Source organism: Pyxicephalus adspersus, chromosome 4, assembly GCF_032062135.1.
Source record: "Pyxicephalus adspersus chromosome 4, UCB_Pads_2.0, whole genome shotgun sequence".
NCBI lineage: Eukaryota > Metazoa > Chordata > Amphibia > Anura > Pyxicephalidae > Pyxicephalus > Pyxicephalus adspersus.
In genome coordinates, this window is record NC_092861.1 from 120,344,557 (window position 1) to 120,363,452 (window position 18,896).

The 18,896-nt window shown below is 35.2% G+C and overlaps 1 protein-coding gene and 1 long non-coding RNA gene across 9 annotated transcripts in view; one reads left to right on the top strand and one right to left on the bottom strand.

Annotated features, from left to right (window-relative positions):
- LOC140329296 (uncharacterized) overlaps window positions 1-18,896 on the bottom strand; it is a 163,530-nt gene that overhangs the window by 86,933 nt on the left and 57,701 nt on the right. The window lies entirely within an intron of this gene.
- LOC140329295 (sodium/calcium exchanger 1) overlaps window positions 1-18,896 on the top strand; it is a 254,077-nt gene that overhangs the window by 19,083 nt on the left and 216,098 nt on the right. The gene's annotated exons all lie outside the window — the stretch shown is intronic.

Below are 18,896 nucleotides of genomic sequence, written 5' to 3' on the forward strand. Positions count from 1 at the left end.
GGCTAGTATTTAAATTTAGTTTTTGGGAACTGATTTCATAGGGACCATTTCAATCTTCCTGTTAAATAATGCAGTTTTTATGTATGCTCTTTTTTATTTTGTAAAACCTGTCACAAAACTTGTCAAGTCCAAGGAAATGATGAAACATTGCTGAAGTAGCGGTTACAGTGATATTTAAAAGTATGAATAAACAGTAAATCTAGAAATATAAGCAACTGAAGTTATGTGAAATCTGCAACTTTACCTGTAAAATTCAAACATAATACCACATTTAATGTCTACCAATTGGTCAGAGAGACCACCATAACCTTTATGTGCCTGTAAGTAGGCTCAGAATGTGAAAGAGGTTGGGGCCATAATAAACCATCTACAACATGCACAGTATATCTGGACTTACGGACCATTTTGGTTCACATTTTTTTTTTTTACTAATGGAACTATTTTATGCTTTTGGAGTTTTTTTAATATGCCTTATCATGGAGTTGTAACAGGCAATGAGAGTAAATATATCCAAATTAAACAGGATTCTAATATTAAAGACTTGCCCCTGGAACAGGGGCCATACTGGTAAAAAGTATCTTGGTTTGATTACAACTCATAAGACCCAAGGTTTTAGTATGAATTACCCCTCACTTTCTGTTTGATGGCCACCAGAAGACAAAAGAGCAGTGAACCTCAACAATAAAGGCTTGGCAGAGGATCTTATTTTTACCTACTCAGTAAAAACGCCTTTTACAGCCCCTATTATTCATTGAATTTATTTCAGTTTTATTTATTTTAATCATGAAGGCTCTTTATTTATTTGAATTGTATATTGTAACAGTTACTTCCAATTATCTGTCTTTGTTGCCTCTCTCTGTCATTCAATGTTTCTCCTTCACACAATCCATCTCCCTTCCTCTATCTCTTTTATCAGTGGAATGACTGTCATTGTGCCGCCAGCTTTATAATGCTAAGGGATCAATAAATGGATCTCACACGTGACATTAGTGATTAATGCCTTTCTTGACCATCGTTATCTATGTGCAACCTTTGTAATGTGTGAACAGCTAAGACAAAGTATTTTTGGAACTGATATTTTTACATGATTCATGTGTATTGTACAAAAGAATAAATGCGGTCACACATGGTCTAATCCCCGCATCACCTGCAAAGTTCTTTGTAAAGGATATGTAATGAATATTTGTGTTTCCACAAAGCACTCTGATCATTGGATGAGTCACAAGGTCAATAACATGGGGGGCAGCATGTTTAAGGACAGGCAGAGGTCACACAGCTTATAGTACCCAACGAGATGTCCACTTTCCCGTGAGCATATATTAAATGTTAACAGGCTTCAGCCATCGGCTTATTGAAAGTTTTAAATTATGGGGACAAATGTTGACCATATAACAGAACAGCAAATATCAGTCATAGGTGGGGTGTTATTTTCCTGTTTTCCACCTTTTCTACTCTTTGGGCCTGATTTATTAAAGCTCTCCAAGGCTGAGAAGATACATTTTCTTCAGTGAAACTGGAATAGATCTGGTCCAGGATTTAAAACATTTGCTAGAAAATAGCAAATTACTTTGAAGAAATCAATTCCAGGTTTGCTGGATCTCCCAGCTTCACTGATGTTTTAATGGAGTTTTCATAAAAAGGATTAAAGAATAGCAAAGAGGGTGCTTTACCATATGCCTTTGAGAATAGGCAAACATCCCGACTCATCATTCTTGGTGTGAGATCTACCTTGGCATGTCATTCTAAAGTTGCCCATATACCTGTGTAAACGATTACTTGCAAATACTTATCAGCCCCAAATGGCCGGATCTATAGCACATTTGGCCATTGATGGCCTGTTGTCCCATGATATGGACACAACTGAAATAATAATTTTTCATATTTGGCTTTCATTTTGGATGGCTGGATTTGACAGGTATGGGCAGTCCAGGCAAGCACTGATCATTCAGTCTAAGGGATCATTATGAATGTTTTTCTAAGCCCCATACATATACACAAGCTTTCCTGCTATCACATATTCTGTCCAAGACAAATATCTAAAAAGATACTTAGCAGTGCTAATCCATAGACATACCAGCTATCAACAGCAAAGACCTAAATAGATGGTTCATTAGTTCTCAGTGCTTTTAATATTGGCCACTGATCTCTTAACTCATGGAGTATGTGTGAATCACAAAGGAAAAAGGTGTCATTGACCCCAAATCACATACATGATCTTAGCTGTCCTATTTATTTTTCCAGGTTAGCGACACAAAGGTAGTAACAACAGGATTGCAACTTTTATTGCTGCCTTGTTTTTATAGATCTGGGTCTTTTGGCTGGATTTAAATCATATCAATAAAATCTCATATCACCTTTCATATGTTGATGAAATTTAAAAGTCATTTTCAATTTTACAATATGCAGCTTCCAATAAAAATAATACTAGCTGGCAATCCTGCAATGGAGGTCCTGTTTATTCAGGGTGACTACACGGGGTGACCAAATGCTTCCAAATGCTGTACTGCGTTGTCACTGGATGCTATAAGCAGATATGTTGATTTTCATTGCACAGACATATTCTACTGTTGTCAGCATACAAGCATTGCTAGAAAACATCTCTAGATAAGTAATGGCTACAAAGATGCTTGGGTAGGTTCTGTCGTACTGAATGCAACTTTAACTATGTAACCCGGTAAATTGTAAAAAGCTGTTGGCTGACTCCTAGATTGTAAGCTCTTTGGAGCAGGGTCCTCTCCTCCTGTGTCACTGTCTGTATTTGCTGGTTATTTGCAACCCCTATTTAATATACAGAACTGTATGTTGGCACTATATAAATCCTGTTTATTAGTATTAATAATAATAATAATAATAATAATAATAATAATAACATACACGTAGGGTCTGGCTTATGGAAGCTCTCCAAGACCCAAGAGAAGAAGGCTATCATGGGAGAATCTAGGTGGTCCAGCAAACATGGAAGAAATCTAGTCCTGGATTGAAAACATTTGCAAATACCAGCAAGATTTTTAAGAAATCCATTCCAGATTTGTATGATCACCCAGGTTTACCCATGAAAGTCTTTTGTCTCCAGTCCTGGAGTGCTTTATTAAATCAGACCTTTACTGTATAAGACTGAAATAGTTCTTAATACTGGGAAAACAATTTTAGAAGTTCAACCTGGCAAACAATCTTTAAAGTAACTGACTGAAAACCATTCAGGAAATTTTGAACATTTTACCACTGTGCACTACTCAATATCAAACTCATTTGGAAAGCCACCAGTGCACCAAAGCTATGTGGCCAACAATCAGCCTCTGCTTCCTTCAAATGTGATTAAGTGAGTCCCTTGTTTTTTTATATTTATTGATATTTGTTATTTTTTATTGAATCAAATGTCTAAATTATCAAAAAGGTTGCATAGTTTTTGCTGAGCTTTAATGAGGCTTTTGCTGAACATACACATACTATACGGGCCTGAAAAAGTTATTTCCATTTTATGATTAAATACAGAAGTTAGCAATCATTTAAGTCACTTTTTGACACTGGTGGTCAGCTTTAAAAAAGTTGTCATTACATCGCCCACCCCCAGAATAAACTCTTTGTGGCTACAAAATAAATTGCACTGCTACCAAAAAACTCACATTACAGCCCAGATGTGGACCTTTTTGACAGGCAAATGCCTTTACTTGTTTCATCTGGATACCTATTGATGTCAGTGAAGTAGCCTAATATAGTAAGAGGCCAATAAAATGGGGGGGGGGGGGGGGTATCTAAGTTTTGTGATCGAAAAGAGTTCAAGACAAAACTGCTCATGTATAAAGAGCAGGCACCTTTAGGTCTTTTTTACTTGGGGCAATTGTTGGGGTGTTTTTGAGGGGTTATGAGTTGCTAACAGTACCACCTTAATGCCAAGGAGTTCCTAGACTTTATACTCTTGTGACAGCAAAGTCTACTAGTAATACAAATACTTTCTCCCTTTTCACTCAGGTTACAGAAAACTAGTTTCTGCCAAACAAAAATTAAACCTAAATGGGAAATCACTTCTAGGGGAGACGAGGACAAAGAGTAGATTAGATCTCGGTGAGTAATATGCAGTCAATGTACGGCTGAGATCACGTATCATTTTTCAGAGTTTTTTCCAAGTGCGTTGTTCAGGGAGCAAACTGTTTAACCTGCAGCTCTGAGATACTATCAGTAAAATGCGATTGATTCCAAGATTAAAGAGACAATAAAGTCATTTTAAAGGGACCTGTTTCCATTTTTTAAATATATTGTATATGGGAAAATGATCATCCTGATATAAATAATCAATGTGTTATATTCTCTTAAAACTTGCTTCTGTGCATAGTTGAAGTTATGTTATATATTGTGCATGAAAGTAGCCATATTTGCACATTATATATGCAGGCTATGTTACTGCATATTTGGAAATTTGACTAAAACAGCTATAATAAAAGAATAATTTTGCAATTTCATTATTAGGAATCTTTAAGATAGTTTTACACTTTTTTTTATATCCTATCCCCTCTACAGATTGGTTATCTTTTCTAGACCCCTGCAATGCCTTCTGTGCTCTCCTCCATCTTTTTATGGGTTGAAAGAAAATCCTTGTACAAGTGTTTGTAATTTTTTTTTGTTTGCAAGCAGCTCTAAATCAAGTCTTTGGAGGGGGCAAGGGGCAGGATACCACCCTGGGGCAATACATGTAGCCTCCAAAAAAATGTGCAACACTGCCTCATACTGCTTCTCAAATAAAGGATAATGAACAAACCCATTCATGCAATGTTAACTATTTTTCTTTATCTATTTATCTTTATCTTATTTATAGGTAACATTGTATTTAATACGCAACCCAATAAGACCCAATTTACTGCTACTAAGGCATTATACTCAGAAACCATGCTGATTTTATTTTCTGATTTGCTTTAAGCTTACTATTGGAAAGTAGAATCCAGATAAAAATCTTGATGATTTTCATACTAAAAATTTATGACAGCAATGAAAGTAACAGCGGAAAGTTCCATATTAGAAGCATTTGTGAAGACGCCCATGGGCAGTGCTCACATACTTACGTCCTACTAATTTTGCCTTCGCTCTTAAGGAAACACCTAAGGAAGGTTACGCAGTTTACTCGGCAGAGTTTCCATTGCAATTATTGTAGTTACACATTCATTTATTTTTCTTTGCTGTGCCAAATCTAAAGGTGGAACCTGCAGGTCATTAACTATTTAGTATCCATATATAAAAGTCATCCATGATCATTCTTTCACATTGACAAAAATGTCTTTGGAATTATTTATATATGATTGTATAGGAATATGATTGTAAAGGAAGATGACAGATTCATGTAAACAAAGAAAGTTGGTTTCATTTAAAACAGCATTCTTTCAGAGTCTCATTTTAAAATTCGTAATGCACTGTGAAAGACTTAAAGCTGTACTCCAACCTTAACTTCCATCTTACATAGTAATACAAACTCCTTATTCTTTTTTTTATTTGCTACCACTATTTAACTACACAATCTGAGCTTCTTACAGTATGCATTAGAAGCTTCTGCAAGTCAAAAAAGAGCCCACAATAATTCCTGTCTAGCACCCAGCATCATCTAGCCCTTTTCCCCCAGCCTCAGTGTTCCTGGCCAGCCCTTTCATTTCCAGAATTTCATATATTCTTATATTTCCTTTCAATTTTGGAGCTCAGTGTCACTTGTGGGTGTTACCTAGAGCAGTCTTCAGAATGCAGAAAGTAGGGCGCTGTGATGTTTTCGGGATACTATGTACAGCATGGTGCCTCCAGAGGGCGCCATAATAGGTTTCTCTATTTTGCCCATTAGAAATCCAGGCACTTTTTTTTGGTAAATTGTTGTTTTCTTATCAAGGTGTAACAATTATCACAATCACTACACTTAGGATACTTTATCCCACATTTTAATGCTGCCAGTACAGCTCCCACTGTACTTCTGCCCATCCTGAATAGTGGATTTTTTTATTTGCAAACATACAGAAAAACGGTTTTACCAATTGTCAATTTCCTATTTTAAGGATGCTGATCCAGCTTCTGAATCACTGCCTAATGCAAATATGCAGATTAGGAATTTTAAGCGTATCCTGACTTTTTTGATCTGTATACTTGTTCTTGGTGAGTGCCAAAGAAAGCCATATTTCTCATGGTACGGGTTTTAGTTGAGAATACATCTTAGCCTTACTACACCATTTAAAAAGAACTAGATAAACTAATTCACCATTGTAGATAGCGTAATAAAGTGGATTCATTTTAATTTATGCATAATCTGTACTTCATTGGCATCTTGCTGTTTTTTTTTTCTAGATGACTGTCAATTAAAATGTTCAAAGCTGTGAGAACTATTGTCCTTCTGCTATATTTGCACCTGCAGTTTGCAGTTACCAGTAATTGAATAGAATTTTCTCTTGTGTATTTATGCTACATAAGTTTACACAATATAAAAGAAAATTTTCAAAGTCACATTGACACAGTTAAACTGTGATGTGTAATTACCAAAATTCCAACAGATTTTTGCCATGTAATTTTAAGGAACAATTAAACGGTTTAATTGTATGTATGCACCAAAGCTTTTATTGTATGGCATTTTGAATGTGGTTATGTTTTGTTGCCACTGTGGTAGTGTTTGTCACAGAAATGTCTCAATGTGATAACACAATTTTAAAGATACTCTTAGATGCAAGTTAACACAGAGATCAAAGAGATTCTGTCACTTTGGCAATTCAGGTCAAAGTCACTGGGTCTGCTAGGCAAGGTGTACTCACTCACTTATGCCTAATTGCCACCATCCTGCTCTTTCGGAGTTATTTTACTGTATTGGTGCAGGACTTCTGGGAATGGGAGACATGTAACTGCGGTAAAGCCTTAGTAGCCAATTACCAGGCCTGTAAAGGCACATGTTGGGTAGGACAGAAAGTGATCTACAAGGGTAATATTTGGAACTGGAGCTTAACTATGGTAGATTTCAGCAGTGGGATGTCAATGAGGGAGCTTGGATAAGGGGTTTTACTTTTATATATCTTTCTTGGAGCTAATGGTTTACCTGGAGGCCCGTTCTCTGCATGTGATAGCATTTAGTAAGTCTAGAGGATAGGATGAGGGTTAGATTTAGGAGTTACGTGAAGTGTAAAGGAAATCTAAGATCCACAGGCTGTCAAATCCTTAAAATTATAAACACTTGCTTATCATTCCTTCTAAACATTCAGGGATCCCATCCTCGTACTTGTTCTAGGTCAGTTATTTAGAATAAATTAAAGCCAATGGATGAGCATAGCAGACATGTAAGTAACATTTCAGGAGAGAATAGTAATGGCAATCCACATATTTATCGTAAAATAAGTTTACTATATCATCATGGTTTGGGTCTTTTAGCGTAAAATAGTGTCCAGGGGGAACCTATACAAATATGTAAGTATAAAGCAGAAGGTATCCTTGGTGGGGGTGAAGTTAAGATCCCAATATCTATCAGTTTGGGTATTATGTATACAATTTCCATTAGTGAGGCTGTAATAACATAAGCTAACCATATACTATGCAATATAAACATATTTGGCATATACACTAATGTAATAAAAACAGTTAAAAATATGCTGTACTTCTGATCAATATTTGGCCAGAATGTTGATAGATAATGGATTGGACACATCAAAAAAAAGAAAGTTTACAATGTAAGACAATCATTTATTGGATCAATGGGCCTGATTTCCTAAAGCTTTTCAAAGCTGGAGAGGATCCACTTTGATCAATGATTTGATCAAAGATTTCAGGTTTTGCTATTGCTATTTGCTGGCAAATATTTTGAATCCTGGACCAGATCCATTCCAAGTTTGCTGGATCACCCAGCTTCACTGATGAAAGTGTATATTCTCCAGCTTTGAAGAGCTCAGGCCCATAGCATTGCATACAAAACTAGAACCGGGCCTTTGTTTACCAGGAGCTGAAACTGTAGACTGGTACCAATATCCTCAAGTTAGAATATATGTTACCAACAAAAAAATGGATCATCACCATTGCCACTTTATAACTATGTGACGTTGAAGATGATCCAAAGGTAATATGAATTTGTCCTAAAAGATTTGGCGTGCTGGGGACAACTCAAACATTCATAGCAAACACTTTTTCCAAATTCAAATATATATATATGGTATAATATAATAAATATATGTGATATAATGCTGAAATCAATAGTAAAACAGATCTGATATTGAATAAGTGTATGGTACATTAAACACACGTAATCGATCACAAAAGAAAGAGTGTAAATTGTCACATTGATTAAATATTAGTAGGAGAAAATAGTATATGCCTAGCACTGGAATCACAGAAAAATTGTGAATGCAATCTGCAATGGGGCATAGTTAAAATGTGGCCCATGATTACATAGCAGGCCTCATAGGAGTTATGAGTTACAATAACAAAGAGTCCAGTTGTATTGTTCCATCTCTTCCATGCTGTCAATGCCAAGGGCAATGAGACAGTAATGGATTGTAGGTGAATAACAATTGTGTAAATGCTTTGGATATTGAAAAGTCCACATGTACTGCGAGCAACAAAGTCCCCCACACACCTTCAGCCCTATGGCTATTTAATTTTACCCTAAAGCAATTATATTTATTAAATAAAATATGATTGTTACTCAATTTTCAAAAAAAACAAAACAGCGTAATAATATTATATATTTTATGCAATAGGACAAAATTACACTGAATGTACAATATGCCAGTTGCTAAAACACCAATAAAGCAATTATGTAGCTAATTAAACTGCAGTAACAAATCTTGAACAACAACAATTTGGAATTGCTTCTGTCGGTTAATGTCCTAGGTGATATGTCATGCCCTTAGAACAATTATATTTTAATTTACTTTAGGAAAATTAAAAAATAATCCAACTTGGCAAACTTTTTTTTGAAAAGAGGTCGTATCAGATTGTATACATTTTGTGCCTGTAAATGTAGTTACTGATGTGCCAGAAAAATGCCACATGTGAATTGGAAATGAGCTAAAATGTTTCATCTACTTTCCTTTTACTACATTCTACTGATCCTGACTGTAGAAGAGACAAACAGAAAGAGATTTGTAATTTGCATACAGCATATGCTTTTATTATTGATTTTTTTCCGGATTGGTAATTTTGGTGCATAAAATTCAAATTAGATTGTTGACATTGTATGTAAAAGTTTTTCTTTAGTTTTTTCTGGCAACAGTGTACATTTTACTAAAAGTTTAGTGTTAGGGCTCATTTATATCTTGTAAGTGTATGTAACATTGTTTTCAATCCTCGGGGATGTGGACATAAAATTTTCTATCTCCTGGAGAAAATGGCTATTAAAATGCTTGTAAATTCAGGTTGAGCTTTTTTTTATTTGTTCCTTTTTGATCTGACACAATTGAAAGATAAATAAAGAAAAGACACCTAAAGAAAGAAAAGAGTTGCAGCTATCACATTAAAGCATTTGAAAACTCCAATATATAAACAAGATCCAAAAGGACAAGAATCCTTCCCCTAATGATCCTATTCATATTTATTATATTCCAAACTGCTATACATTACATTTTAGGTTCAACTAAACTATAAATGCACAACAATATACCAAAAACATACTACAATACAATATTAAATGCACCTACTTAAAGCAAATACATGCAAATGGTACCTTTGGAGTGTTTGGGCTTAGTTTAAGGCCATGGGTTAGGTTTAAAGGTTAATTTGAGGTAAAAGGTTAACATATGGGTTATTTTGTTAACTTTATTTGGTCAATATGATGGACTGGTCCTAGGTTGATATTACAGGTCTGATTTAAATCTAATTAATAAAGAGTTATTACAGAGTTAAAGAGAATTATTTAACATATGACTCTCTCAGGTGTAATAAATATGCAAAAATATGCCAAAATTGCTTGTGATGAGACTCCCAAGCCAAAAAACAACACAAAGGATAATTCTTTTTCAGCAGACTTCTAGTGTCACTTGTTTACATAAAGCTGTAGCCCTGCATCTTCTTGCTCTGTTATTCACATCTACATAGAAAATTGTGGTTACGGTATTAGAAAGAAAGCTTGTTTAGGATATTTAAAAGTTAAATACACAAAAAAGCAAATTACAAAAAAGTAAAATAATTGAAAAGAAATCAAATATTTTATTTAAATTAAATCATAAGCAAAATTAAAAGCCATATACATACTTTTATGTATACATTTAAAAAATAGAATTAATGTTTATTAAGAACATAGCAGAAATGTATAATTTTTAGTAAAAAAAAAAAAAAAGTGTTTGAGAACTTCTATAGATCTACGGTAGAAGATAAAATTCAATAATCACAGCTTTTCAAGACATTTCTGTGCTATCCTGAAGGTTTAGTGCTGGTGGGTGTTTATTTTTAACCTAATCACACTGACTTATTAGGGGAACCCACTGTTATTGGCTTGAGTTAGTTTCTTCTTGTGTAGTAGATTAGTATCAGCAGGTTGCAGCAGTTAACCCTTTGTATGATGCAGAAGACAAAACATGGAGGCAGCATCAGCTGTATTACAAGTCTACAGAGGCTTCATTACAGGGATAGTGCCAACGCAAATACATCCATCAGCTACTGTCATGTAATGCGGCGCATTAGGATGCATAGAGAAATTCAATTATTGCTAGCAGCATGTCCCTGTCCAATCCTTTTATACAAGGCATTGCTAAACGACACCTTGGCAATTGCAGTTTTCATCATATGGAAATGTGAGCATATTCATTGATTATTCAAACCTTATTAAAACAAGCCATTGTGGAAAAGAGCTTTTGTTATTGATTGGGGATCTTATGTACCGCATATTTATCATGTGAAAATGCCATGTTTTTTTCTTGTTATATAAAGTCATCATGCATCTATATATTCCCCACTTTACACAAACATACCCTCAACTGATAAACTTATATCTAAATGAGTTTCACATTTAAACATTATATCCATTGGCCTCTTGGGTGGTCTATATTTGCACTTATGTCAATGGATTATGAACTCCTAAATTCCCAGGGTGAATTAGTGATCTGTTGGGTTGGTCTGGTTATCGTTTACTAGCAGATATTTTACCAAGGTGTTTTCCTTTGCTTTTGGTCATTATTACCATGAATGAGGGTAAGCTTAATGGGCCTGATTTATTAAAGCTCTCCAAGGCTGGAGAGGATACACTTTCAACAGTAAAGCTGGATAATCCAGCAAACTTGGAATGGATCTGGTCCAGGATTCAAGATGTTTACTAACAAATAGCAATTAGCTTTCAAGAAATCCATTCCAGGTTTGCTGGATCACCCAGCTTCACTGATAAATGTGTATCCTCTCTAGCCTTGGATATCTTTATTAAATTAGGCTCAATGTGCCCGATCAAGCTATAAAATTGAAGTATCAAATCTTAAACAGAAGGATGCATGGATTCCTTTCTTTAGTATTGTGTGAATTAGTGAAAAGAGAAGCTCTCACCTTGATCACATAGAAGAGATTCCAGAAGAATCTCAAGAAATATTCAGCAGAAGGGAAGCTTCAGTTTGCTTTCTTTAAACTGGTTCACAAAATAGTGGATGTGGTGTGAATCTCAAGAAACTTCCAATAAAGGCTTAAAATCTCTTCATTTGTGCTTAGTTAATTATTCACAAGACAAATTTTAACTATTTATTGATTTACAAAGGAGTAGATGTAGTGATTCTCAGAAGCAGAGACTCTCCTTATCAGTGGTCAATAAATGTTTAGAGAGTTCTTCTCTGGTTCACAAAGAAGTGGATGATGAATCTCTAGAAATATTACGCATATAAGTTTTTTCTCAGACCATTTAGTAGTTCATTTAGGAAGACTGCACTGAGCATGAAAGAGTACAAGACATCATCTATCCTTATGACGCCTTTACCCTAGTGGGTAATAATGACACTTCCATTTTAAATCCCTATCCTAATCGGGAGCCGTAGTCATTCCTTCCTGATGCAACTTTATTTTGTCTTTGGGCTTTCCAGACGCAAACACATGCAAATGTCGGTACCTGTGGTATGGTTCGCTGCTCCCAGGGGCACAGCAGCAGTTTGCTAAGCACCCGGGAGCTGTCGACCTTGTGGATTTCCACTGCAGGTTTGAAAAAGGCTACATACACTTGTAAGATTTTTGTCGTTGGAAAGGATTGATAATTTTCAACAACAAAAGACTGAAAGATTTATGAATGAGCGCTGTACATACAGTGCTGTTCTGCTCTATGGAGAGGGCAGGGGGAGAACAAGCGAGTGGCATGCTGCTGCACTCTCTCCCCTTCACTTGCGTTGTGGTCGTTTGTCGCTCATCGTTCGTGGACCCGCCAGGACGAATCTATGAATGACGTCAGACAGCCGTTGTACACACATCAGATTCTCATCTAATACCAGCCCTGAAGTGATAGTTGGAGGAGAATCATCTGTACATAGTCTTAGATATCAACTCTTTTATATCTTCACCACGCATCCGTTGTGCCTACCATGTGATAAATAATTCCCACCTTTGTAATAAGTCATCCTGCAGATATCCTAATAATATTATTTAGAATTTCCATAACAATCACGCCAACAAGAATTTAAATTAACAGACAACACACCTTACCAGTTGCTTTGCAGAATAAAAAAAAATATAATTTTGTTTTGAACCAGGTGACACCTGGGAAGGGCTGATCCGGTTTTACTAACCTTATATAATTGTTTTCGCTACATTTGTCACCATAACTTTCCTGAAATCAAATTTTATAGCATTTCCAAGCTGTAAACAATCAGGATGTTTTCAATTAAAAATGCCTGACTGGCTTTATTACTTTTTCCTACCTAAATAAACCAGGTGCTGTGCCAAGGGTTTGAAACTATTTAGATCAATTATTAAACCTGGATTTACAGTTATCTTTAGTCGACGTTAGAAGTCTATATAGCAGACTATAGCAGTCAATAGTTTGCGCATAGTCCTATATTTTGTGGATGTTTTATATTATTAACATCACCAACACCATTTAAATGGTAAAAAACGCCATTTAAATGGTAAAAAACGATGTTTTCATTTTACATCTATTAATGATAAGTAATGTATAGGTATAATATTTAAATGTATTTATTACAGCTCACAGAGATCACGAAATTCCCTTGACAATGTTTTGTGCTGTTTTATATCCGAATGAAAGCAAAGAAATGGGCCTGATTTATTTAAGCTCTCCAAGACTGCAGAAGAAAAACTATCATCACCCAGGTTTGCTTGATCCCCCCGGTTCTCCCATAATAGTCTATCTTCTCCAGACTTGAAAATTTTCAAATAAAGTTTAAGCATTATCTATAGTCATCTATGGACAGCATTTACATTCTGTACGTTCTGGATTTCTTAAATGTAATTTAATATTAAATAAAAATGTAACAAATATTTTCAGTCGTGGACCAGGTCAATTTCAGGTTTGCTGGATCACCCAGCTTCACTGATGAAAGTGTATCCTCTCCAGTCTTGGGAGGCTTTAATAAATCAGGCCCTATGTGTCTAAAAATGACATAGCCATGTAATATCTAAAGCCTATGTAAATAATTATCATCTGACACTGATCGGACTACAGCTTTTGTTACAAAGTTACAATGTTGCCCTCTGAATATTATTATTATTATTATTATTATTATTATTAATAATAAACAGGAGTTATATAGCGCCAACATATTACGCAGCGCCGTACACTAAATAGGAGCACTGGAAAAGAGAATAGGGAAATGCAAACTACTGCTAGCAGACAGATGACAAATCTTCAACCTAGGCTACCTTAAATAGATGACTATAGCTAAAAACTGATTTGCAATAATAAGGTTTTCTACATTGTTACAATGATTTTGTACCATGTGGCTATCAGGGGATTTGACATGCAGACTTTTACATTTACTGAAAGTTACACTTTATTACCTTGTCATTATTTTGTGGTACAGCTTTAGACATGGGAAGAATTTGTGTCTCATTGTGATGGTAAATGTTTAGCCTGCGCATATGTTCTCATGTCATAGCAAAGTACTAATCTAATCTAGTAATAAGTGTAGTTAGCTTAGGGCCAACATCAATGGGCTGCAGAACCACTTATCCTCCTAAACAAGTCTATGATCATGCAAAAGCAGCTATGAAAGGTCAATTGCACCTGCAATGAATTCTGAACAATCTCAAAGGCACCTCTAAACTGATGTCAGATCATGCGGCATTTGTCTGTTGAAGCCCTTAGACACCTGAAAGTTCTCTACAAGTATTAGTCACTAAGGTAACAGTGGAGCTTAGACAGCTAAATGTGAGTTTTAGAGATGATATACACTGCAGAATAAATGCAGGTTTTGCTTCAGACTCAAGCAGTGTTTGCAATTAACAGACTGTATATTGGGTAACAATGGACAGTTTCCCAGCTTATTATATTATTATTGCATATAAATATATGTATCACCAACATTACCATATGAACTCTGTAGTCCATGAATGATTATAGGATGTAGCGGTTATAGGGTGTACACTAAAACTAGATACCAAATTAATTCTGCTTTTGTAACTTGCCATATGCCATGAAACAGGGAGTGTAAGCAAGTAAATCAGAAAATTACATTATAATGACTAATCAGAGAGCCACTCTTGTTCTTTTCCATGACCTAACAATAATCAGCTTCAATATAAAAAATATATATCTATTGTTACACTTAATACATTTTTAAATGTGTGTTACATTTCTATAATAAAACTAACAAAATATAAATATAGTTATGTGTACAGGGAGCAGTCTATAGTTTATTTAGGGGTTAACAAACTTTTTCATTTAAGTGGAATGAAATTATTGCCAAATTTTCCTCAGTCCCATACAAAGACAACTATCAATTTTGTAAAGCAGTAGGGTGAAAAGCATACTGGTACTAAATAAATATTATTGTAAACAGAACAGATTTCTAAGCAGCATCCCAATAGTTAGAAAAGAACTGGAATTCTTGTTTGCATTGCAAGAAGAATGTTGTGTGGCCACTCTGTGCTAACAATCAGAAATGCTTAAAGGAGCATTTACCTCTGAACCCTTCATCCACCAATTGTCTACGCACCCATTGACCACAACTGCTTGTCTGTGAACCCTTTTTTTGCCAATGCACCTCACTGTGCCACTGCTTACTTCTGTACCACATTTACACCACTGCACCCCTATTCCACCACTGGTAACTCCTTTTGCTCACCATGTTTATAACACTGTACCCTATTTTACCAGTGATAAACCCTTTACACCATAACACCCCTCTTCCACCACTGCTAATCTATGCTCTTTTTAAGTGTCTCATATTTTGACATCCATAGCTTTCAAATTCAAACATTTGACATACATATAGGAAATTGAAGGTATTTCCATCCAAAGGTAATATGTTATAAAATTTATTTTTTGTACAATTATAAATTTATTTAATTACATTGCACAGCAAGCACCAATGTGCATGAAGCCAAAAAAGACACTTAGAAGTTCAATTAGGTAACTTCAGAGAACTATTAAAGCTGATAGTTGAATGTTTTCTATGGATTACTATTCATCACTGCTCATTGCACCATAATATGTTTTCCTTTACTATAACTATACTTTCCACTTATTGAATTGATCCCCGTACTTATTTGTTACAAAACTTTATACCTTGTGGTCCACAAGTCCCCTGAGGAAGCCATTTTAGGCGAAACGTGTCGGGGCACATAAATCAAGCTTACAAGTGTATAGTTTTTAATAGTCAGGGATTTCATGCGTCTGGAACACTAATAGATTGCCCTTACAGCTTTGCAGAGGGGATGGGACTCTTGGAATTTGTTTTATACTATGATATGCAAACACATTGAATGTGTGTTATATGTTTGTTATTATAACTTACTATACAATACAATCTACACAATTTGCCTACAAACCCCAGTTTTTTCTTGTATTTATTCTTTACTAATATAAGCCTTTAAACTTTAATAAACTGCAACATTCAAAAACATAGCATAGCACTTAGCATGTGACTTCTTAAATCCTGCCCATATTTAGAGGGCTTTCCTCCAGTTATACTACGGGTGCTACATAGGAAAAGCAGTCTTCATTCTAATATAGAAACCTATTTGGTCAAGCCTATCCTTGGCTTTAAAATCATTCTGCTTTCTTAGGTTACTCAATGGCTTCCCGTATCTATTTGAGGACTCCAGTGTTAAAAATCTGTGGAAGCCCTAGGTTTGTTAACCCCAACCTCTCCACGCATGGACAGCTAATTATTTTGCTGCAAGTGGAATCTCAATCTTCCTAATGCCATATTCTCAATGTAATATGTCTCTTTAAAAATGTGGGAAAAATGAAAGAACAGTATGTGTCCCTAAGAGATTTTTGAAGGTGGAGTGTTCTTCAGTCATTTACTACCTTTCTACATTTCCACAATAAATGTATTGGTAAAAGCAAAATAAATGAGCATTCAAGTTATTGTATATTAGTATACATATAAAGAACAGCATTGGTATAAAAAAGACCTAGCTGACCACAGATTGTATGAGCAATAGGGAAAGACAAGTGCCTGTCCTTAAAAGAAACAAACCTGCTGTGAATCAGCAAACTAGACAATGAGCAAAGATGGAGCATGTCAGGTTCTTCCTTCTTATTCTTTCTATTACGATTGAGGAAAGAATTGGGGTGGCCACAAATAGGTTTTCAGCAACTACAAAAATTCCCTTTTACAATAGCCAGTGTGTCCAATTAGTAAAAATAATCCATATAATCCTATAGAGTAGCCAAAATTGCCAAAACCTCAGCAGTGTTGCATCAGGCCATGAAATTGGATGGTGGGGAACAGGTTGTTTATTGGCACCATATCTCCTGTAGTCATGTTTCCAAACAATATTAGACTGATATGTAAAGAATGAGTCAGAAATAAAAAATCACATAAAAACACCAGCAAAACTCCATCCTCAAATCTTATATAATTTGAGTTTTTTTGAAAATAAAACCAGGGAACTGAAAATATTGCACACCATGGAAATGAATTGCTTACTGATGTGAAGAGGTGTACGTTTTTGGCATTTTAATTTTCAGTTAACCGGAAATTCCTGTCAATGACATCAGTTGGCACAGTTCATGTTTTCCTGAATTTTCATTACAGCAAAAGGAAAATTAGAAATCCCAAGAAATATTTTATTAGGTAAAGATCCCACGAGCAGTCAACAAACAAAAATGTTTCTAAAATGTTAAATATGTTGGCTATACATGCTTCTATAGTGTTCATCAACGTTATAAACAAACAAAATGCTATATAGATGTGGAAGAACATTATTTACCTAGGTGACTATTGGAATTCATATTTTGATATCCATTCCCTTGCACATCTGCAGACATTATGCTGCTAGGCGCTGATGACAAACTATAGGGGGTGTGTAATGGATGACATATTTTATTAGCACGAGAAGCTAGCTGCATATACTTGATTAAAGCTGAACTCCAGGAAGATATAAAACTCAAGTTATTGCAGCTGTGTTTTCCTTTATACATCCTCAAATATAGGATTATGTAAGCAGTGTCTGAATTTGACTTGGTATGCAGTATCTGGACAGCGGAACTCAGGCCAAAACAGGAGCTCATAGGTCTGCTGCTTTCCTATTCACTGTCTTGTTCTTTTTTGAATGCAGGGATGACCGGTGTAGTAGATGCATGTAAATATTAGGACTGAATGGGCAAATTTACAAGAGATATTGATTTATTTAAAAAAAAATATTTAATTTTGATTAATGTACAGGTAGTCCCCGGGTAAGGGACATTCGACATACCGACGACTCCTAGATATGAATGGGGCTTCCCTACTCCCTCATTTCCAGCAGGGAGGCTTGAAGGGGGTGGTTTGCATAACTTGCAGAAGAAATCTTTTGCTAAACAGTTGAGACTAAGCTCTTCTGCAACCTCTTGTAACTGTTTAATGACCAAGACAAACTCTGCAGTTGCATATCAAAGCACAGCTTGCTCCAGAAGGTAATAAATGTCTAGGCTCCATAAAGATTTTTTTTTTTTTTTTTTGTGATTTACTCACAGTGAGGATTGCCCATGCTCCCTAATAATATGTGGAGACAAACATCTGTCCTAACTGCGTTTATTAAAATAATGTACCTGTTGTTCTTGACATACAAATTCAACTTAAGAACAAACCTACAGTCCCTATCAGGTATGTAACCCGGGGACTATCTGTATTTTACTTTTTGCCTGGTGTTGCGGTACTGTCAGCATGGGTGTGTATTCTCTTCTAGAGGTCTGGCCAGTTTTTATCAATCAAGGAACATACTACTTGATGAAAAATTTGATTCATATAAAATTCATATTTGAATAGATTCTGACTCCAAAAGCAACATTTTTCTATTGCTTTCTTACATTTTTATTTCACAGCATTTGCTGCTTCTTTTGCTTTAGTTTGGCTATTTTAATTAGGATAATAGTGAATAGGGGTGAAAATCAATGCAATGTTATCATTACTATTATTGATAGCTGCATTGTTAACTATATATATATATATATATATTTATATATATATATGTATGTATATATGGAATTCACATGGAAAAACCATTGTCTTGGTGTAGCCAGAACAAAAATATAAGAAAAAACCTGGGCACTTACAGGTCATAACAAAGAGAATGCATGCTAGCTCTTTATTTTACCACTGAGGTTTTGTTAGTAAAGTCCACCTTTCCCCAGGATCTACTGAAACATCATAGGAAAGGGCTACAATACATGTTTCTCCATGTCAAGAGCTGTGAGTTCCTGGATAGTTTTCTACAGATATAGACTACTAAGAATATCAGGGATTACTAAGCAGTTTTTACATCAGAATTTATTTGCATTAATACTAATTAACATACAGTACATTAGGTGAGCTACTTTTAGCCACATCACT